Here is a 23,976-nt window from a genome sequence, read left to right as displayed (position 1 = left end):
TCAATAATTCATAATAACATTGATTTTGATTCAATATTATGTTTTGAGCAATGACAGTTTGAAAGAAAAAAAAAACAGCTTTGTTTTATTAGTCAACTTTTTCTAAATTACATTTAACCTTTAAGCTTTTTTATTTCACTTTTGTTATGTTTTTGTTTATTTTAATAGTATTTTTAGAATGTGCCGTGGGCCTTTAAAGGGGAACATTATCACAATTTCAGAAGGGTTAAAACCATTAAAAATCAGTTCCCAGTGGCTTATTTTATTTTTCAAAGTTTTTTTCAAAATTTTACCCATCACGCAATATCCCTAAAAAAAGTGCCTGATTTTAACCATCGTTATATACACCCGTCCATTTTCCTGTGATGTCACATAGTGAAGCCAACACAAACAAACATGGCGGAAAGAACAGCAAGCTATAGCGACATTAGCTCGGATTCAGACTCGGATTTCAGCGGCTTAAGCGATTCAACAGATTACGCATGTATTGAAACGGATGGTTGTAGTGTGGAGGCAGGTAGCGAAAACCAAATTGAAGAAGAAACTGAAGCTATTGAGCCATATCGGTTTGAACCGTATGCAAGCGAAACCCACGAAAACGACACGACAGCCAGCGACACGGGAGAAAGCGAGGACGAATTCGGCGATCGCCTTCTAACCAACGATTGGTATGTGTTTGTTTGGCATTAAAGGAAACTAACAACTATGAACTAGGTTTACAGCATATGAAATACATTTGGCAACAACATGCACTTTGAGAGTGCAGACAGCCCAATTTTCATCAATTAATATATTCTGTAGACATACCCTCATGTCAGCAGGCCAGGGAGGCGAGGGTCGATATTCTTCTCTTGATCATCTTCGGGACGGTGTGAGCCAAGACATCCAGGGGGTTTAGCTCGCTCGTCTGCGGGAACAAACTGCCGCCATTGCTTGCCGTGCTAGCGAGGTCCTTTGTCCCTGAATTGCTCACACACTCCGGCAGATTCAATGGGGGTCTGGCGGCAGATTTCTTTGACTTTATGGTTGGAAATGCATCTGCTTTGAGTGTCGCAGGATATCCACACATTCTTGCCATCTCTGTCGTAGCATAGCTTTCGTGGGTAAAGTGTGCGGAACAAACGTCCAATTTCTTGCCACTTTGGCATCTTTGGGCCACTGGTGCAACTTGAATCCGTCCCTGTTGGTGTTGTTACACCCTCCGACAACACACCGACGAGGCATGATGTCTCCAAGGTACGGAAAACACTCGAAAAAAGGGAAAATAACAGAGCTGATTTGACTCGGTGTTTGAGAAAGTGGCGGATTGCTTCCCGATGTGACGTCATCGCTCCGAGAGCAAATATTAGAAAGGCGTTTAATTCGCCAAAATTCACCCATTTAGAGTTCGGAAATCGGTTAAAAAAATATATGGTCTTTTTTCTGCAACATCATATTGACGCTTACATAGGTCTGGTGATAATGTTCCCCTTTAAAACATTAGCTGTGGGCCGCAAATGGCCTCCGGGGCACACTTTTGACACCCCTGCTATAGATAATAAAAAATGAAATGTGATAAATCTATGGATAAAAAGCAGAGCCTGGCGACGCATGCGCGTTTATCATAACTCTCTCTCTCTCTCTGTCTCTGCCCCTCCCTCACCAATGCTGCTGCACTAAGGCTGAAACGACCCGTAGACGTTGTCAACGTCATCGATTACGTAAATACGTCGACGCCGTTTTTGTGCGTCGACGCTTAGCATACCGTATTTCCTTGAATAGCCGCCGGGGCGCTAATGAATTTAAAACCTCTTCTCACTCCTGCTTACCAAAAGGCGTGGGGTAAATTTAGGCCTGCGCTTATAAATTTGAATGATGTAAGAATACCATCATGAAAAGCACATTTAATAAAAAAAAAACGTTATTATGGTCTTACCTTTACTTATGAGTCCATGCACAGCTGCTTCTGATCAAAAGCATCGATAACTTGTTTATAGAAGTCTTCCTTATCTTTCTTCAGTTTTAAAAGTCTCTCTGTCTTGATGGAGATCTTCCTTTAAGTATTACCTCCTGCTTCCATTGAAAGTCCAGTTTAGAAAACTGTTTTATTTGAGATATGTAATCCTCCATGTTAAAAGTGCAAGCAAACATCTCACTCTTGTGGCTTGTTGTCTTCTTCTGCAGTACCGGTAGTCGCAAGAAGGATCACTAGCGCCCTCTACAACCAGGAGGCGGGAGTCATTTAATGACTCATATTTGACACACGCAGCTACGGTATATTAATAAAACATAGCTGCTTACTGTTCTTTTTAGCATATTCAATAGCTTTGACCTTAAATCCTACTGAATAGCTCTTAATCTTCTTCCCTTTATGCGATTTCAAATGATTGAAATCAGCCTCCTCCATTTTGAAAATGATGACAGGTGAAGTGTCACTCATGACGTGACGAGTTTGACCCGGCGGAAGTTCTAGACATATGCTAATTATTTTGCGAAATGAGTGTGACCCGGCGAAAATTCCAGACATGCGCTAATAAAATTAATATTTTGCGAAACAAGTTTGACCCGGCAGTAATTCGAGGCATGCGAATACTAAATACCCGGCCAATTCAAGGAAATACGCACTTTTTTGTATTAGATGTTTATCTTTATTTTTGCACATTTTAAAGCAAAATAAGCAATACTTTTACTTTTGAAATGCTTATACTATTGCAGAATATTAAGATTTGCACTGTATGTTTATTTTATATTTGTACATTAAAAAGCAAATAAGCTACTTTTAATTTTGTTAAATGTTAAAAGTTTTAAATGTTTACATTGTTACAGAATATTTTGTCATGTTGTTGTCAATGTTGACTGAGTGGCCATACTTTTTTTTTGTGTAAATAAAAGCCATGCCTTTTGAAAAAACTGGCCTACATTTATTTTTTCATCTTCATTTTAAATAAAAAAAATAATCGGTAAAAGGAAAAATAATCTATAGATTAATCGAAAAAATAATCTATAGATTAACCGATTAATCGAAAAAATAATCTATAGATTAACCGATTAATCGAAAAAATAATCTATAGATTAATCGATAGAAAAATAATCGTTAGCTGCAGCCTTATGCTGCACGCACAATTTGTTTTGTTTTTAACCCCTTCTTAACCCTGAACGTACATTGAAAATACACGCAACCCTAACTCAAAATGCCGGACATTTGAGGCATTTAAGAAACTCCGCCCTGACAGCTCCGCAAAAGAGGACATGTCCGGTGAAAAGAGGACGTATGGTCAGTCTATCCTAGCCCGTTAGCTGCTAGCATGCCGTGTGTTGTGCCTCGGTGTGCATTGTTTACACAACGTGCGTTACGCTACTTAATATGTCCGTGTGGAAACTTGTTCGGTACACCTCCGAACCGAACCGGAACCCCCGTACCGAAACGGTTCAATACAAATACACGTACCGTTACACACCTATGCATACTTGCCAACCCTCCCGGATTTTCCGGGAGACTCCCGAAATTCAGCGCCTCTCCCGAAAACCTCCCGGGACAAATTTTCTCCCGAAAATCTCCCGAAATTCAGGCGGAGCTGGAGGCCACGCCCCCTCCAGCTCCATGCGGACCTGAGTGACGTGTTGACAGCCTGTTCTCACGTCCGCTTTCCCACAATATAAACAGCTAATGATCGAGGGCGAGTTCTTGGTTTCTTATGTGTGTTTATTGTTAGGCAGTTTCATTAACGTCCTCCCAGCGCGGTAACAACACACAACAACAGCATTTCGTCTACGTAAAGCAGTTGGTCTGCCGTAAACAGCAATGTTGTGACACTATTAAACAGGACAATACTGCCATCTACTGTACATGCATATGTGACCCACCCATAATGTGTCACATTTTTGTGTTGATTTATTTATTTTATTTTGTGGTTTAAATTTGTTTTTGGAGCTGTCATTCCACATTTATCAGTATTCACATTGGTCAGTAGGGGGCAGTAGGGCGTTTCTTCCCAATTGAATGCTATCACCTGCAGACCGGAAGTGTCTTGTCATTCTGATGAGCGCGGCCAGTCTGTGAACAATTGAAACGTCCTGTGTGCTTTTTCCTCCTGTATAACAGGTTAGTTTTGGTGAATCAACTCACTGAATAATATCCATGTGATCTTTATAAGTTTAAGTACACATTCTGATGGTGGAGCCTAACTCTAAAGTGTTTGTGAGTTGTAGTTTGTATTTGTGAATGAATCCAGTGCACAGCTGCAGTAATCAATACAAAATGGCGACTTGAGTACGCAATGTTTATATAGGAACTTCTGATCCTAATTCAGACTCCCAAATTAGAGCTCCCGTTTTCTTATTGGTTTTATAATGTATATTTGTATAATGTGTGTGTTCTGAAATAGTGACAGAGAATAGAACAAGGATGGACAATTCAACCCTTAACTCAACAATGAGTAGATGAGTGTTATGTGTGTGTATATGTGTAAATAAATGAACACTGAAATTCAAGTATTTCTTTTATTTATTTATATATATATAAATAAATAATAATTTATTATATATATATAATAAAATATATATATATATATATATAGCTAGAATTCACTGAAAGTCAAGTATTTTTTATATATATATAAATATATCTTAACCACGCCCCCAACCACGCCCCCCGCCCACACCGACCACGCCCCCAACCCCCCACCTCCCGAAATCGGAGGTCTCAAGTTTGGCAAGTATGCACCTATGCAGAGAATAAGATGAATACTTTACGGAAAGTAGATTAAAATGAACTTTTATTAATTGATGATTAGGCCAGCAGAGAAGGCCTTGCTGGCCCTGACACCACACCACTGGTACTAACTGGCTGACCTCCTACAAACAGAATATGACACCAAACTAACTGGCTTTTAATGAAAGAGAAGCGCTATCAAAAAGCAATAACACTGTCTGACAATACATGACAGATAAAAGCAGCACTTCACATAAATCTATATTTCATATGAGGAACCTTGCAGTAGTTAGACTATGTTCTTTATCTCTTCATGCATGCAGTCTTACTCCTTTGGGACACACACAGACACACAACACAGGGAAGACATATTATATAGAGGTTTTTATTTCCCCTGCTGTAGCGTAGTACATGTCATGTGTGATGAGCATCAAACATCTCAAAGTAATCCCAGGACTTGGAGTGAAACAAAGCTCTCCTGTTAAGACGTAAGGTTTAAATGGTAAATGGGTCATACTTGTGTAACAGGGTCAATTATGTCTTGTAAATTATGTATTTTATAATGTTTTATTATTGTTATAATTACACAAAATGTGTAAGTTACATGTAAATACCTGAATGTTGTACGATGTTTTGTCAATGTGGAACCATTGTCTCGTTGTCCCTCCTACTGCAATAATTACTGTGACACCCGTCTTTTTATACGCTTTTTGGACACAACTTCCCTTTTGTCTTCTTGTTATGTGACATTCATCCTCCACTGTTGCCATTTCTAATATCAAGTAGTGTAAAGTTCTTACTTATATCTGTCAGTAAACTCACCATGAAAGCACTAAAACTAAGACTGAAAAACGACGCGTCGACTTAGTCGACGTCATCGGTTACGTAAATACGTCGACGCCGTTTTTGTGCGTCGGCGCGTCGCATATTTACGTCACACTACTTTACTGTCATGGCGGAGCGCAAAGCAGACGATGCGAGCGAGGGGAAAAAAGCACGCCAAAAGTCGTCAAAAGTGTGGGAGTATTTCAATAAACGGCCTAATAATGTTGTTGTATGCACACTGTGTCGAGCGGAAATGGCCTATCATAGCAGCACAACGGCTATGAACGAACATTTGAAAAGAAAACCCCCGACAGCGTTCTTGCCATCACCATCAACAAGTCAATCGTCCGCGTGCGTATACGTTGTCATTATTACACAAAAACATGAATGTGTCATTTGTATCTGCGTTGTAAATTCATAAACTAAAGCACCGTTTCGCTCTGAGAGGCGCGTTTGGCGTGCCTGTTCAGTGTTTACAAAGACGCGCTCCTCTTTAACGCTGTGGAGAGGCGGCGGCGGCGAGCGAGCGGCGAGGCGGGGCGCGCCGGGAGCGATGCCGCAATCGTGCCCAGGTGCGCGATCCGCGCAGTTGGAAGAGAAAAGACTTTGTGTAAAATTAAAAGATTGTAAACCTGGCAAAGCCGTCTGGCGTTCAGTCTGTCGGTCCTGAAAGAACCCCACGGCACAAGACGTGTCACAAACGCTAACGTTAATTAGTTGTGCAAATACCTTTTACAACATTAACAGTTACATATACTATGTACAAACCAACAATTAACTTTCACTTTAATCATACTATCATTGTTGTGTTATTAAGCAAAATAAGCAATACTTGTACTTTTGTTGAAATGTTTACACTGTACACTTTTTTGTATTGGATGTTTAGCTTTATTTTTGCACATTTTAGCAAATAAGCAATGCTTTTACTTTTTTTGAAATGTTTACACTTGTTACAGAATATTTCCGTTTTGCACTTTTTTGTATTGGATGTTTATCTTTATTTTTGCACATTTTAAAGCAAAATAAGCAATACTTTTACTTTTGAAATGCTTATACTATTCCAGAATATTAAGATTTGCACTGGATGTTTACTTTTATATTTGCACATTAAAAAGCAAATAAGCTACTTTTAATTTTGTTAAATGTTAAAAGTTTTAAATGTTTACATTGTTACAGAATATTTTGTCATGTTGTTGTCAATGTTGACTGACTAGTGGCCATACTTTTTTTTTTGTAAATAAAAGCCATGCCTTTTGAAAAAACTGGCCTACATTTATTTTTTCCTCTTCATTTTAAATTAAAAAAAAAATCGGTAAAAGGAAAAATAATCTATAGATTAATCGAAAAAATAATCTATAGATTAACCGATTAATCGAAAAAAAATAATCGATAGATTAATCGATAGAAAAATAATCGTTAGCTGCAGCCCTAACTAAAACATACCGGTGTTGTGAGTTTACATTATTCACCCAAGGAACTTTAGTTAACCCTAACCCTGTCGGATGTTTTTTCACGAGTTGTCATTATTTTGAAAATCCATTATTTACTTTTGACTTACATTTGTAAGCTTGTGTCTGCTCAACAATGTTATGAACAACAATGTTATGAACAACAATGTGATGAACAACAATGTGATGAACAACGTTGTGATGAACAGGACATGTGACAAAGACTCCAATAGTGATAACGCCTTCGCTAATTAGACCACCAGGTCCTTCTGTTTACTCTTTCTTCTGCTTTTTTACTGCATCTCACTCTATTTGTGTGTACGTGCATGTGTGTACGCTTGTGTGTACGTGCATGTGTGGGCATGTGTGTACGTGCATGTGTGTACGTGCATGCGTGGGCGTGTGTGTACGTGCATGCGTGGCCGTGTGTGTACGTGCATGTGTGGGTGTGCGTGTACGTGTGTGTACGTGCATGTGTGTACGTGCATGTGTGTACGTGTGTGTGTACGTGCATGTGTGGGCGTGTGTGTACGTGTGTGTACGTGTGTAACGTGTGTGTACGTGCATGTGTGTACGTGTGTGTGTACGTGGATGTGTACATGCATGTGTGTACGTGTGTGTACGTGTGTGTACGTGCATGTGTGTACGTGTGTGTGTACGTGCATGTGTGGGCGTGTGTGTACATGCATGTGTGTACGTGTGTGTACGTGTGTGTACGTGCATGTGTGTACGTGTGTGTACGTGTGTGTACGTGCATGTGGGAAGACTATGTCTCCCGGCTGGCCTGGGAACGCCTCGGGATCCCCCGGGAGGAGCTGGACCAAGTGGCTGGGGAGAGGGAAGTCTGGGCTTCCCTGCTTAAGCTGCTGCCCCCGCGACCCGACCTCGGATAAGCGGAAGAAGATGGATGGATGGATGGATGGATGCTGGCGTTTCCTGGCCCCCGGTAAAAGTCATGCTGCCGCCTTCTGGACTAACTGCAACCGAGTGTGAATGTGAGCGCTTTGAGTCTCTAGTTGATAGAAAAGTGCTATATAAATCCATCCATCTTCTTCCGCTTATCCGAGGTCGGGTCGCGGGGGCAGCAGCCTAAGCAGAGAAGCCCAGACTTCCCTCTCCCCAGCCACTTCGTCCAGCTCCTCCCGGGGGATCCCGAGGCGTTCCCAGGCCAGCCGGGAGACATAGTCTTCCCAACGTGTCCTGGGTCTTCCCCTTGGCCTCTTACCGGTCGGACGTGCCCTAAACACCTAACCTAGGGAGGCGTTCGGGTGGCATCCTGACCAGATGCCCGAACCACCTCATCTGGCTCCTCTCCATGTGGAGGAGCAGCGGCTTTACTTTGAGCTCCCCCCGGATGACAGAGCTTCTCACCCTATCTCTAAGGGAGAGCCCCGCCACCCGGCGGAGGAAACTCATTTGGGCCGCTTGTACCCGTGATCTTGTCCTTTCGGTTATAACCCAAAGCTCATGACCATAGGTGAGGATGGGAACATAGATCGACCGGTAAATCGAGAGCTTTGCCTTCCGGCTCAGCTCCTTCTTCACCACAACGGATCGATACAGCGTCCGCATTACTGAAGACGCCGCTTGTCAATCTCACCATCCACTCTTCCCTCACTCGTGAACAAGACTCCGAGGTACTTGAACTCCTCCACTTGGGGCAAGATCTCCTCCCCAACCCGGAGATGGCACTCCACCCTTTTCCGGGCGAGAACCATGGACTCAGCCTTGGAGGTGCTGATATATAAATATATATCAGCTATATAATGCAATATAAATCTAATCCTTTATTGTTATTAGTATTATTATCTCTCTGATTTGAGTAACACCTTCTGGCGTTGGTCATGTTTACTCCCAATGAAACATTATGGAGGTCCTCCACTCTTCTATTGTACTTTCACTCCAACTAACTTCCCTGTCCTCGTGCAAGTTGTCAGCTTCAAACACTGATGACGTCTATTAAACAAGACAAGAGGCAAAGAATCAAACAGAGACAGAGTTCAATTTGGACTCAATAAATTGAGGAGAGTCGCCGTCGACCTGTAACCTCGTACAGTGTCTCAGCACGCTCTGCCAAAAGATTGCACTCCTTCTTTATTTGACTTTCCACAGCTGCTTCCAGAGGGAAGTGGGTCGTAAACAGCGTTGCCTTTGGTTACCGAACAGTTCAAAAGGAGAGGTCGTAAAATAGTTCAAAAAGAGTTCGTCTGGAAATTGGGCAGATCCTGCCATCTGTTCACTTTGAAGTCCTTGGGCCAGAACAACATCCTTCTGTTGATTACCATACATGAAAGAACACAGGAACACCATCTTGCTTCCCCCCCTACACAGTGGAGTTTTACGAGCCTTACTCTTGGTAGGTTTTTAAGACAGCCTTTTGTCTTCTTGCCAGGAACACAATGTAATACAACGTTTTTCTGATCATTTAGAAACAATTATTCTAACACAAGTCAGGTCGTGTTTTCCCATTTCCGCCGTACTCCGAAGTCCCAGCCTGCAACATGGTGCACTGTGAGGATGCACAAGAGTCCGTGACCCTGCAGCTGATGCTGGCAGCCTCGGGCGACTTATTGATGTGTTTCTGTCAGGGGTCTCTTCAGGGGTCACATCTGGTGACTATAGGTGGTGGACAATGATACACGCCTGTGCTACGTTGGAGATGTACACCTGAGGTGTGTCAGCGCCATGTGTGGGAAGAGTCTGATTGTGTGTGTGTGTGTGTGTGTGTGTGTGTGTGTGTGTTCATGCAACAACAAAAGCCACAGGAAGACTTTGTTGGCTCGGCTTCAGCATCCTACACGCTTTCTCACACAGTTGTGTGAGCTCGTCACAACATCAGTATATTTACCTATCAGTTTCCATAATTCTCGATACTTATTTGATACAACGGTAAAAAAAATTGTTTTTACCCAACGTACTTTTTAAATTCCATCCATCCATTTTCTACCGCTTGTCCCTTTTGGGGTCGCTGTAGCCTATCTCAGCTGCATTGACTACTATATTGACAACTTTTTCACTAATAAGATAACTTTTTCCTACTCAGTGGTTGGATCAGACCTGGGCAAATGAAGGCCCGGGGGCCACATGCGGCCCATTGAGTACTTCAATCTGGCCCGCAGGACATTCCCAAATCATTTTTTTAGATGTTTAAGGTGTAAAGTGTAGCTGCCATTATGATGTGCACTCATCTTTTCTAATGACCGTAAGTCTTCAACTATACCAGGGGTCGGCAACCCGCGGCTCCGGAGCCGCATGCGGCTCTTTGATCACTCTGATGCGGCTCAGCTGCATACTTGCCGACCCCCCCGATTAGGACACTTCTGGATTTCAGTGCCTCTTGCGGAGAAATCCCGGGATTAATATTCTCCGATTTTCACCCTTACATTAATAATAAGGGCGTGCCATGATGGTACAGCATTTAACACCCTCTACAATCTGTATAAACAGCGTGCCAGCCCAGCACTTGTTATACAATACACATCTTCTGCTTGCACACATACGTGACAGCAAGGCATACTTGGTCAACAGCCACACAGGTTACACTGACGGTGGTCATATAAAACAACTTTAACACTCTTACTAATAATGCGCCACACTTTGAACCAAAACCAAACAAGAATGACAAACACATTTCGGGAGAACATCTGCACCTTAACACAACATAAACACAACAGGACAAATACCCAGAATCCCATGCAGCCCTGACTCTTCCGGGCTACATTATACGCCCCTGCTACCACCAAACCCCGCCCCCTCCCCAACCCTGCTCCCCCCGCCCCCCTCTGTGCGTCGGTTGAGGTGGGTGGGGTTTGGTAGCGGGGGTGTATAATGTAGCCCGGTAGAGTTAGGGCTGCATGGGATTCTGGGTATTTGTCCTGTTGTGTTTATGTTGTGTTACGGTGCAGATGTTCTCCCGAAATGTGTTTGTCATTCTTGTTTGGTGTGGGTTCATTATTAGTAAGAGTGTTAAAGTTTTTTATACCGCCACCGTCAGTGTAACCTGTGTGGTTGTTGACCAAGTATGCCTTGCTGTCACCTACGTGAGCAAGCGAAAGTTTCATACAACATGTGGCTGATAAGGTGCGCTGGCTGTAGTGGGTGCTAAATGCTGTACCATCACGGCACGCATGACGCTGACAAGCGCCATTCATTTAAAACCCGCGTGCCGCACCAGCTTTCAGATTCCACATGAAGGTGTGGGCAGCGTGTCTGAGACCCTTGGTTTATACATAGCACAAAGCAAAAAAAACAACAACTTTGTATGCAGTGTTATTTCATTTAAAATTTCAAAAAATGTTTGCGGCTCCCGTTGTTTTCTATAATTTGTGAAACTGGTCAAAATGGCTCTTTGACTGGTAAAGGTTGCCGACCCCTGAACTATACTAAGTCTTTTTTCTGCAACATCAAGGTATATATTGACGCTTACATAGGTCTGGTGATAATGTTCCCCTTTAAGAAGCGTTTTGAAGACCCCCAGGCTCTGGGCTGACCTAATGTGGAGCGGAAGGCTGTTCCAGAGCTTAGGGGCGGCAACGGAAAAGGCTCTGTCCCCTCTGGTCTTTAGCCTGGATCTGGGGACCGCCAGCAGTTGGTCAGCTGACCTTAGGGCTCTCGACGAGGTATGATGGTGCAGAAGCTCTGTCAGGTATTGTGGGGCCAGGCCATTTAGGGATTTAAAAACAATTAAAAGTAATTTAATAATTTGAGAGGCTGCAAAGAGTGGTCAAGACGGCTCAGAAGATCATCGGCCGCCCTCTCCCCTCTCTGACGGACATCTACACCTCCCGCTGCCTCAACAGAGCCAGTGCCATCATCAAAGACAGCACCCACCCTGGCTCTGACCTGTTCCACCTGCTGCCCTCTGGGAAGCGCTACAGGTGCATTAAAACCAAAACAAACAGGCTAAAGAACAGCTTCTTCCCCAGGGCCATAACCATCCTGAACGGACTGCCCCATTGTCCCTCATAACTGCCTTCTCTTCGGTGCAATAACCCATTCCACCAACCACCCTGTTTTTGTTTTGTTTTTTCATGTATATATTCATTTCACACCATATTCATTGCACTTCTACATTTTTTAAATTTTTATATATTTGCACATGGTTTTTCTAGCATGCACACTTCGCACTGTATGGAATGGCCTCAATCTCGTTACCTTGCGTAATGACAATAAAGCTGATTCTGATTCTGATTCTGATTTAAGTAGCAAGACAAACAGATAGGTGGCTACTCTGTTAGGTGCAGTTAAAATACAATATAAACTATACATAAAATATACATAAATACCAGCAGTGAAGTCTAAGCTTTTGGGACAGATTCAGAATTCTAATGGCCCATGGTTCAAAACTGTTTTTAACTCTTAGTCCTGCTCTTGTGTGGCCGAAAACTCTTCCCTGATGGCAGCAGGTTGAACAAGTGCTGACCAGGATGAGATTTCTTTGTTTGCTCTGTCGAGGCTGTGACCAGGTCACCCTCTGCAGGGTCTAGGTGTCTGCAGCAGAGCAGGCAGCAAACCACCCACTACATCAGCATTGGGTCAATTGGTGGCCCGATAAAAAGATACTCAAATCTCCTCATATAGTCTCTGCTGTGCCTTTTTGACCAGTGCTGAAATGTTGAGAACCTCATATGGACATGTGAGGTCCTCCGAGATGTAAGTTCCCAGGAATTTAAAGGAAGCCACAGTCTCCACACCTGTTCCGTTTACTACAAGTGGAGCTTGTTTCTCTTTGTCTCCTAAAAACAATGACCAACTCCTTGGTCTTTGTGGTGTTTGGCCTCAGGTTGTTCTTAGTACACCACCCTGCCAGCGCCTGTATTAGCTGTTTCATCACCCCCGTGGTTAGACCCACCACTGTGGTGTCATTGGCAATCTGGATAATGGCGTTCGACGGATGAATGTGGACACAGTCATAGATATATAGGGCGTACACACAGTCATAGATATATAGGGCGTACACACAGTCATAGATATATAGGGCGTACACACAGTCATAGATATATAGGGCGTACACACAGTCATAGATATATAGGGCGTGGTTAAGATGGGAGGAGTATATTTACAACTAGAATTCACCAAGTCAAGTATTTCATATATATATATAAGAAATACTTGACTTTCAGTAAATTATTATTATTATATATACAGGTAAAAGCCAGTAAATTAGAATATTTTGAAAAACTTGATTTATTTCAGTAATTGCATTCAAAAGGTGTAACTTGTACATTATATTTATTCATTGCACACAGACTGATGCATTCAAATGTTTATTTCATTTAATTTTGATGATTTGAAGTGGCAACAAATGAAAATCCAAAATTCCGTGTGTCACAAAATTAGAATATTACTTAAGGCTAATACAAAAAAGGGATTTTTAGAAATGTTGGCCAACTGAAAAGTATGAAAATGAAAAATATGAGCATGTACAATACTCAATACTTGGTTGGAGCTCCTTTTGCCTCAATTACTGCGTTAATGCGGCGTGGCATGGAGTCGATGAGTTTCTGGCACTGCTTAGGTGTTATGAGAGCCCAGGTTGCTCTGATAGTGGCCTTCAACTCTTCTGCGTTTTTGGGTCTGGCATTCTGCATCTTCCTTTTCACAATACCCCACAGATTTTCTATGGGGCTAAGGTCAGGGGAGTTGGCGGGCCAATTTAGAACAGAAATACCATGGTCTGTAAACCAGGCACGGGTAGATTTTGCGCTGTGTGCAGGCGCCAAGTCCTGTTGGAACTTGAAATCTCCATCTCCATAGAGCAGGTCAGCAGCAGGAAGCATGAAGTGCTCTAAAACTTGCTGATAGACGGCTGCGTTGACCCTGGATCTCAGGAAACAGAGTGGACCGACACCAGCAGATGACATGGCACCCCAAACCATCACTGATGGTGGAAACTTTACACTAGACTTCAGGCAACGTGGATCCTGTGCCTCTCCTGTCTTCCTCCAGACTCTGGGACCTCGATTTCCAAAGGAAATGCAAAATTTGCATGGTTGGGTGATGGTTTGGGGTGCCATGTCATCTGCTGGTGTCGGTCCACTCTGTTTCCTGAGATCCAGGGTCAACGCAGCCGTCTACCAGCAAGTTTTAGAGCACTTCATGCTTCCTGCTGCTGACCTGCTCTATGGAGATGGAGATTTCAAGTTCCAACAGGACTTGGCGCCTGCACACAGCGCAAAATCTACCCGTGCCTGGTTTACGAACCATGGTATTTCTGTTCTAAATTGGCCCGCCAACTCCCCTGACCTTAGCCCCATAGAAAATCTGTGGGGTATTGTGAAAAGGAAGATGCAGAATGCCAGACCCAAAAACGCAGAAGAGTTGAAGGCCACTATCAGAGCAACCTGGGCTCTCATAACACCTGAGCAGTGCCAGAAACTCATCGACTCCATGCCACGCCGCATTAACGCAGTAATTGAGGCAAAAGGAGCTCCAACCAAGTATTGAGTATTGTACATGCTCATATTTTTCATTTTCATACTTTTCAGTTGGCCAACATTTCTAAAAATCCCTTTTTTGTATTAGCCTTAAGTAATATTCTAATTTTGTGACACACGGAATTTTGGATTTTCATTTGTTGCCACTTCAAATCATCAAAATTAAATGAAATAAACATTTGAATGCATCAGTCTGTGTGCAATGAATAAATATAATGTACAAGTTACACCTTTTGAATGCAATTACTGAAATAAATCAAGTTTTTCAAAATATTCTAATTTACTGGCTTTTACCTGTATATATATATTTATTTTATTATATATATATATATATGTATATATATATATATATATGTATATATATATATATATATATATGTATGTATATATATATATATATATATATATATATATATATATATATATATATATATATATATATATATATATATATATATATATATATATATACATATATATATATATACAAGAGAAATACTTGAATTTAATAAGATCAAAGACATGTCTGCTCCCCGGGAACTCATGGAAAAACAAAGTTTTGTGATAACTTACATACAATTATTCTGACACTGGTCCAGCATAAAGTGGCATGCACATCTGCCATGAGATTGAATGTTTTGCATCGCATTTTTATCATTTAATATCAAAAGTTTTGTCAGTTTTACTGATAGTCGTTGACTTAATTTCACTCCTGTATTACAGTCACAAAGGCCGCACGCAGACAATGATTGGACCTTGGCACATCTTGAAATATTTCATTATCTTTAGGTTTCCCTTATTGCAGTTCTTGGCTTATTTTTACACTTGCCTGTACAGTTGTTAAGGCTCTGGGGATGGCAACAATTTGACACTGGAGCAGATATTAGTATCTATGGAGGGGAAAAATGTTTTTTTATGACACAAACAAATACGAGATGGAGCAGCATCTCAGCATGAATTGTGTCGTACGTGCAATTGTTGAAAATCAACATTGTAATACTAGCTGGAATCATTTTTAATGAACCTGTCAGAATAATTCTATAGAAGTTATCACACAACTTTTGTGTTACATTGAGTTCAGCTCGCCCTGCGAGAAGACAAAAGCTGTCTTTGATCTTACCAAGCAAAAGGCTTGTAAAACTCCACTTTGTACGATGGGAAGCGACATGAAGGTGTCGGTTTCTTTCATCTATTGTGATCCACAGGAAGATCTTGTCTTGACCCGAGATCTACAAAGCGGAGAGGAAGCAGGACCTGACGCAAGCGCCAGGCATCTTTTCTTTGAACTGTTTTGTGACCGAGGGCAACGGCTGTTTACGACCCCCTCGCCCCTTAAAAACAGCTGTTGTCATGTAATCTGGGAAAATCCAAATAAAAGAGGAGGCGTGCAATCCTTTCGTCAGAGCGTGGTGGAAGACTGTACACGAGTACAGCCCAGACGTTTCTCCATCCATCCATCCATCTTCTTCCGCTTATCCGAGGTCGGGTCGCGGGGGCAGCAGCCTAAGCAGGGAAGCCCAGACTTCCCTCTCCCCAGCCACTTCGTCCAGCTTTTCCTGTGGGACCCCGAGGCGTTCCCAGGCCAGCCGGGAGACATAGTCTTCCCAACGTGTCCTGGGTCTTCCCCGCGGCCTCCTACCGGTCGGACGTGCCCTAAACACCTCCCTAGGGAGGCGTTCGGGTGGCATCCTGACCAGATGCCCGAACCACCTCATCTGGCTCCTCTCGATGTGGAGGAGCAGCGGCTTTACTTTGAGCTCCCCCCGGATGACAGAGCTTCTCACCCTATCTCTAAGGGAGAGACCCGCCACCCGGCGGAGGAAACTCATTTGGGCCGCTTGTACCCGTGATCTTGTCCTTTCGGTCATAACCCAAAGCTCATGACCATAGGTGAGGATGGGAACATAGATCGACCGGTAAATTGAGAGCTTTGCCTTCCGGCTCAGCTCCTTCTTCACCACAACGGATCGATACAGCGTCCGCATTACTGAAGACGCCGCACCGATCCGCCTGTCGATCTCACCATCCACTCTTCCCTCACTCGTGAACAAGACTCCGAGGTACTTGAACTCCTCCACTTGGGGCAAGATCTCCTCCCCAACCCGGAGATGGCACTCCACCCTTTTCCGGGAGAGAACCATGGACTCGGATTTGGAGGTGCTGATTCTCATCCCAGTCGCTTCACACTCAGCTGCGAACCGATCCAGTGAGAGCTGAAGATCCTGGCCAGATGAAGCCATCAGGACCACATCATCTGCAAAAAGCAGAGACCTAATCCTGCAGCCACCAAACCAGATCCCCTCAACGCCTTGACTGCGCCTAGAAATTCTGTCCATAAAAGTTATGAACAGAATGGGTGACAAAGGGCAGCCTTGGCGGAGTCCAACCCTCACTGGAAATGTGTCCGACTTACTGCCGGCAATGCGGACCAAGCTCTGGCACTGATCATACAGGGAGCGGACTGCCACAATCAGACAGTCCGATACCCCATACTCTCTGAGCACTCCCGTGAGCACTCCCCACAGGACTTCCCGAGGGACACGGTCGAATGCCTTCTCCAAGTCCACAAAACACATGTAGACTGGTTGGGCAAACTCCCATGCACCCTCAAGGACCCTGCCGAGAGTATAGAGCTGGTCCACAGTTCCACGAGCAGGACAAAAACCACACTGTTCCTCCTGAATCCGAGGTTCGACTATCCGGCGTAGCCTCTTCTCCAGTACACCTGAATAGACCTTACCGGGAAGGCTGAGGAGTGTGATCCCACGATAGTTGGAACACACCCTCCGGTTCCCCTTCTTAAAGAGAGGAACCACCACCCCGGTCTGCCAATCCAGAGGTACCGCCCCCGATGTCCACGCGATGCTGCAGAGTCTTGTCAACCAAGACAGCCCCACCGCATCCAGAGCCTTAAGGAACTCCGGGCGGATCTCATCTACCCCTGGGGCCTTGCCACCGAGGAGCTTTTTAACTACCTCAGCAACCTCAGCCCCAGACGTTTCTCCTCATGAGCCAAATTGAATCCTGTCTCTGTTTAATTCCTTGCTTCTTGTCTGTTTAATAGATGTCATCGGTGTTTGAACCTGACAGAACCTAAAATACACAATTTTGTACACGTTAAAAGTCAAACTGCAAAGTTCTTCCATTGGAATCTCAAGACCTTCCAGTCCAGTCGTGATGGAGTTTTTACTTTGTGCTTGGATGCAAGCATGTTAAGATGTCCCAGCAGCCAAGGTGCAGAGAGTGACATCATGCTCTTTGCTCTCTGAACTCTTCTTAACCCCATGCTCAGATGTTGTGATGCTGTTGTTCTGCGGTCGGTGCATAGCGGGCATACGCATGGCCTTGGGTTATAGTAACAACAAAATATGAGGACTTTTGCATACAAGCCTGATCAGAGGTGACGTCCATGTTTGCTTTAGTGGTCATCAATTTGACGGACATCTCTTTGGGCTACTTTACCAACTGGATTAGTGAACGGTCAACCTTTTCTGGACAATGTCAGCCAAGGGCTTTGTTTTTAATCCTATACTCTGCGTGCATACTGGGCTTCTTCATTTCAATTGTCAAAGCATGCTAGCAAATTAGTGGTGAGTACTCTCCAACAAAATGTGTTTGTCCAACATGCACTGGAACACAATATACCGGGTATTGTACCTTTTTTTGTTGAGGATGTTCAGGGAAATCTGCCTCATTCATGAATGCTTTCAGCACAAATACGTGTCAGTGACCTGGCGTCCTTCAAACATGCAACCAAAGGGACCAATTAAGTTACAATGGCGTACATTCAACCGAGAGTTTATTATCAAACAAGTCCGAGGTGAAATATTGTCATTTTGTAGTGATGGGTAAGCTACTTGGAACATGTAGTGAGTTAAGCTACAAGTTACTCTCCATGAAATGTAGCTACATAGGAAAACAAATGGACCCGGTAATGGTTCATTATTATGAGATGGGTAGGTCGTGAGTTCAAACCCCGGCCGAGTCATACCAAAGACTAAAAAAAATGGGAGCCATTACCTCCCTGCTTGGCACTCAGCATCAGGGCTTGGAATTGGGGGTTAAATCACCAAAAAGGATTCCCGGGCGCGGCCACCGCTGCTGCCCACTGCTCCCCTCACCTCCCAGGGTGTGAACAAGGGGATGAGAGGACAAATTTTACCACACCTAGTGGTGCCACAATCATACCTCAGTCATTGGTACTTAATCATTGGCAAGATTTTATGGAATACGGTGAGAAAATCGGGACGGTGTGGCTCGGTACCAGAAATTGTAGGGTTCCAGGTTCGATCCCCGCTTCCGCCATCTTATTCACTGCCATTGTGTCCTTGGGCAAGACACTTTACCCACCTTTCCCCCAGTGCCGCCCACACTGCTTTAAAATGTAGCTTCCAGATGTAGACAATGGGTTTCACTATGTAAAGCGCTTTGAGTCTCTAGAAAAAAGTGCTATAGAAGTATAATTCACTTTACTTTCTCAACTCAGTACTAGTGGTTAGAGTGTCCGCCCTGAGATGGGTAGGTTGTGAGTTCAAACCCCGGCCGAGTCATACCAAAGACTAAAAAAAATGGGAGCCATTACCGCCCTGCTTGGCACTCAGCATCAAGGGTTGGAATTGGGGGTTAAATCACCAAAAATGATTCCCGGGCGCGGCCACCGCTGCTGCCCACTGCTCCCCTCACCTCCCAGGGTGTGAACAAGGGGATGGGTCAAATGCAGAGGACAAATGTCACCACACTTAGTGGTGCCACAATCATACCTCAGTCATTGGTACTTAATCATTGGCAAGATTTTACGGAATACGACGAGAAAATCGGGACGGTGTGGCTCGGTGCCAGAAATTGTAGGGTTCCAGTTTCGATCCCCACTTCCGCCATCTTAGTCACTGCCGTTGTGTCCTTGGGCAAGACACTTTACCCACCTTACCCCCAGTGCCGCCCACACTGCTTTAAAATGTAGCTTCCAGATGTAGACAATACAATACATATATAATATATTTCTCGAACCGTCGCAAAACGGTTCTTAAAGGTGACATATGTAATAATGTCATGTCAAGTCATCATTATATAGCCCTGATATGTCCAAAGACATTATTAAATCATGTTGTTTTCCAATACCTCTGTAACTGATAACAGTAGTTCAGCCGGGATATGATCATTTCAAAATTAGATTTACAGCCCCGAAATCTTGTTGTTGTTTTCATTTCGATGCCCCTTCTTCCACGGTTTGACCAATTAGAAAGTCAGTGAGTTGTTACACACTGCCACCTTTATCTGGCGACTGCCACTGGTAAAGTTACTAAACATGTCAGACCGTTAGTACATCTAAAAGACGTTGTTAGGATTCTCAACTTATTCATGACAAAGACAGCAACAAAACGAGGATTTATATCGGGGATGCCTTTGGAATGCCAAACTTGCTATTTTCCTCCTTGATAGGAGGCATTTACGTTTTCTTATTACTTCTAATAAATGGAAATGGACATTTAGTATGTAAACTATATTGTCCAATACGGTTTATGACAGGGGGGCAAACTACGTCCCACAGGCCACATTTGCCCAGTTGGTCTTTTTATTCTGTCTCGCCAAATATTAGAATGAATTTAGGCAAAGATCTGTTTTGAGAATTGCCAGTACAAAACTGACACTAGACTTTGACACATTGGCAAAAAAAGGGTGATTAACCACACAGCTCCCGCTAAAAGAGAATGTAAGTGTTACCCTGTAATATCATTTTTGTGTATTACATTTGTGTATCAAAGGTTCTGGCCACATTATTACACATGGCACCTTGAACGGTGGCGGGAAGCCTTTTTCAACAAGTTTTAAACATAATCCCAACGCAGTTTGCTAAGGTATTCTTCTTGCGTATGTCATCAGATGTTCAGTTCCGTTGCAGCAAGCCATTCCAGCATCTCGTCATCCAGGTTCATCAGGCCGAGGTCGCCATGTGGTGGGCGGTGTTTCGGTCAGCTACTCATAATGTTTTCCACAGTCTGTAAGGGCTCTCCACATTCGGGGCGGTATGGCGTAGTGGGTAGAGCAACCGTGCCAGAAACCTGAGGGTTGCAGGTTCGCTCCCCGCCTCTTACCATCCAAAATCGCTGCCGTTGTGTCCTTGGGCAGGACACTTCACCCTTGCCCCCGGTGCCACTCACACCGGTGAATGAATGATGAATGATAGGTGGTGGTCGGAGGGGCCGTAGGCGCAAATTGGCAGCCACGCTTCTGTCAGTCTACCCCAGGGCAGCTGTGGCTATGAAAGTAGCTTACCACCACCAGGTGTGAATGAATGATGGCTTCTCACTTCCCTGCGAAGTGCTTTGAGTGTCTAGAAAAGCGCTATATAAATCTAAGTCCATCCGTCCATCCATCCATCTTCTTCCGCTTATCCGAGGTCGGGTCGCGGGGGCAGCAGCCTAAGCAGGGAAGCCCAGACTTCCCTCTCCCCAGCCACTTCGTCCAGCTCTTCCTGTGGGACCCCGAGGCGTTCCCAGGCCAGCCGGGAGACATAGTCTTCCCAACGTGTCCTGGGTCTTCCCCGCGGCCTCCTACCGGTCGGACATGCCCTAAACACCTCCTTAGGGAGGCGTTCGGGTGGCATCCTGACCAGATGCCCGAACCACCTCAACTGGCTCCTCTCCATGTGGAGGAGCAGCGGCTTTACTTTGAGCTCCTCCCGGATGGCAGAGCTTCTCACCCTATCTCTAAGGGAGAGCCCCGCCACCCGGCGGAGGAAACTCATTTCGGCCGCTTGTACCCGTGATCTTGTCCTTTCGGTCATAACCCAAAGCTCATGACCATAGGTGAGGATGGGAACGTAGATCGACCGGTAAATTGAGAGCTTTGCCTTCCGGCTCAGCTCCTTTTTCACCACAACGGATCGATACAGCGTCCGCATTACTGAAGACGCCGCACCGATCCACCTGTCGATCTCACGATCCACTCTTCCCTCACTCGTGAACAAGACTCCGAGGTACTTGAACTCCTCCACTTGGGGCAAGATCTCCTCCCCAACCCGGAGATGGCACTCCACCCTTTTCCGGGCGAGAACCATGGACTCGGACTTGGAGGTGCTGATTCTCATCCCAGTCGCTTCACACTCAGCTGCGAACTGATCCAGTGAGAGCTGAAGATCCTGGCCAGATGAAGCCATCAGGACCACATCATCGGCAAAAAGCAGAGACCTAATCCTGCAGCCACCAAACCAGATCCCCCCAACGCCTTGACTGCGCCTAGAAATTCTGTCCATAAAAGTTATGAACAGAATGGGTGACAAAGGGAAGCCTTGGCGGAGTCCAAGCCTCACTGGAAACGTGTCCGACTTACTACCGGCAATGCGGACCAAGCTCTGACACTGATCATACAGGGAGCGGACTGCCACAATCAGACAGTCCGATAACCCGTACTCTCCGAGCACTCCCCACACGACTTCCCGAGGGACACGGTCGAATGCCTTCTCCAAGTCCACAAAACACATGTAGACTGGTTGGGCAAACTCCCATGCACCCTCAAGGACCCTGCCGAGAGTATAGAGCTGGTCCACAGTTCCACGACCAGGACGGAAACTACACTGTTCCAGGACGAAAACCACACTGTTCCTCCTGAATCCGAGGTTCGACTATCCGGCGTAGCCTCCTCTCCAGTACACCTAAGTCATTATTATTATTATTCACAGCGGGCATTGTCCGTTAGGCCCCATCATTGCATTGCTTCACCGAAGCGTCCCACGCCTGTCCTCCGGCGGTTGAGGGGTTGTCCACTGCTTACGGGGCAGGTACTGGTCAGGAACATCTGTGGGATGCATGATCTAGCTGTAAAGCTGAGATAGTTCTTGTACTTTCCACTGTTCCCTCCACCTTGCCTTGACCCAGGAAGCCCTTGCTAATGTCAGCTGCTGTTGTACTGAGCAACTCCTGAGCCTGTATGAAGATACTGCCTGCCAAGATGGTTTGCTGGTTAGATTGGCCAAGTCATCTGCATAATAGTACTTACCTGATGTTGTTGGGGATAGGTCATGGATGGAGATGTTAAACAGCGTAGGTGCCAGCACTGAACCCTCTGGGATGCTGTTCTTAAGCTTTCTCACCCTGCTGCTCTGCACGTTGCTAGTCAGTAGCCGGAAGATGCTGTTTCTTAGCATCTCCATTATAAAACTTACAATGTGCTTTTTTGGGAGGGGGGTTTCCAGAAGCTTCATGTGTAGCCCACGTAGGTCCAGAAAGAGGGCACCAGTCTTCTCTTATGTCTTGGCACAAGAGAGTTACCTGGTCTGTTGTTGACCTGCCATTTAAAAACCCCGCTTGTTCATTGCGTAGCTGGGGGTCGATCACTGGGTTGATGCGACCCAGAATGAGGCGTTCCAGGAGACTGAATTGGAGATGGGCCGGTATCCCTTGTGATCATCACTCGACTTGTTATGCTTTAGCAGGGCGATCACCTTAGCACAATCGTTTGCCAACTTGCCTTGATGTTTAATATACTCTGAATGGATACTATCTATGCCTGGCGCCTTTCCAGTCTTCAGGCATTGGGTGGCGATTTTCTGAGCCGTGAAGTTGGTGGATAGATTTAAGTCGCATCCAGGGTTCCTGAGAATGGACTCTTGCTCATGCTTCTCTGATTAGGGAACCAGCCATTACTCAGCAGAATCAACGCAATGGAGTTTGCTTTGATGGGCCGCTGTGCTGGGTTTGTTCCATTTCTTCACATCCTGCCCTTGTACAGGCTGGACTACAGATGGAGTGGTGATGAGGGAGGGTGACCGGGGGCACATGCCCAGAATGTGTCTTACTGGAAGTGACTTGTTGCTGTGCCATTTCACAAAAGCCAGGTCCGGGTTGGTAGTACTGTTCCAGCGTGCAGAGTAAAAGATGGCAGGGGGCTCCTTTGGGTCGTATAGGAGTGCCGCATCAGCCGTTGAGGCCCGGTCTAACAGGGAGTCACCATCAGTGTTGGAACTGCTGTACCCCCAATCAGTATGACGGCTTTTGAAGTCGCCAGCATACACATCAGGCATTGTATTGTTACAAAAACGACTGCAAAAATACTGGACTAAGACATGACAGGAGATCTCTGCTTTTTTCAAGGACCTACTGCCAAAAACATTTGTCAAAGATACTCAATATGACAATGGAGTTGACTGTTTTTAAGGATATGCTGCTAAAACACCAGTTAAAGATCCTCTATATTGACTTTTATAACCTTTCCTGTCAAAGACCTTACCAACTTAGCACCTGATCTCAATCTTATTTTGAATTGCTGCCGGTGGAAACATTTGATTGGGAACACTTAAAATACAGTCATGTTTCGTTACGTGTTTCTATAAAAACGTAATGCTGTCATTAAACACTCAGTATTACAGAAGGGCAGAACCTGACTCGGGTAGATCTGGTCCCTGCGGACGGCCGTGGTGATTAGCTATCTCTTCCTGTGGTCCTTTCTCAAAACAGGCCATTAAGAAGCATTGGTTTTTGCTTCAGATCGTATCTGACCTCCGACTCCCAGCAGAGCGCTGTGATTCAGACGTCGAGAAAAATTTTTCAGAACGAGTGGTACTTTCATGCCTGTGTTGGAA

This window comes from Nerophis lumbriciformis, linkage group LG22 (assembly GCF_033978685.3).
Source record: "Nerophis lumbriciformis linkage group LG22, RoL_Nlum_v2.1, whole genome shotgun sequence".
NCBI classification, from domain to species: domain Eukaryota; kingdom Metazoa; phylum Chordata; class Actinopteri; order Syngnathiformes; family Syngnathidae; genus Nerophis; species Nerophis lumbriciformis.
Note: the sequence above shows the minus strand (reverse complement) of the source record.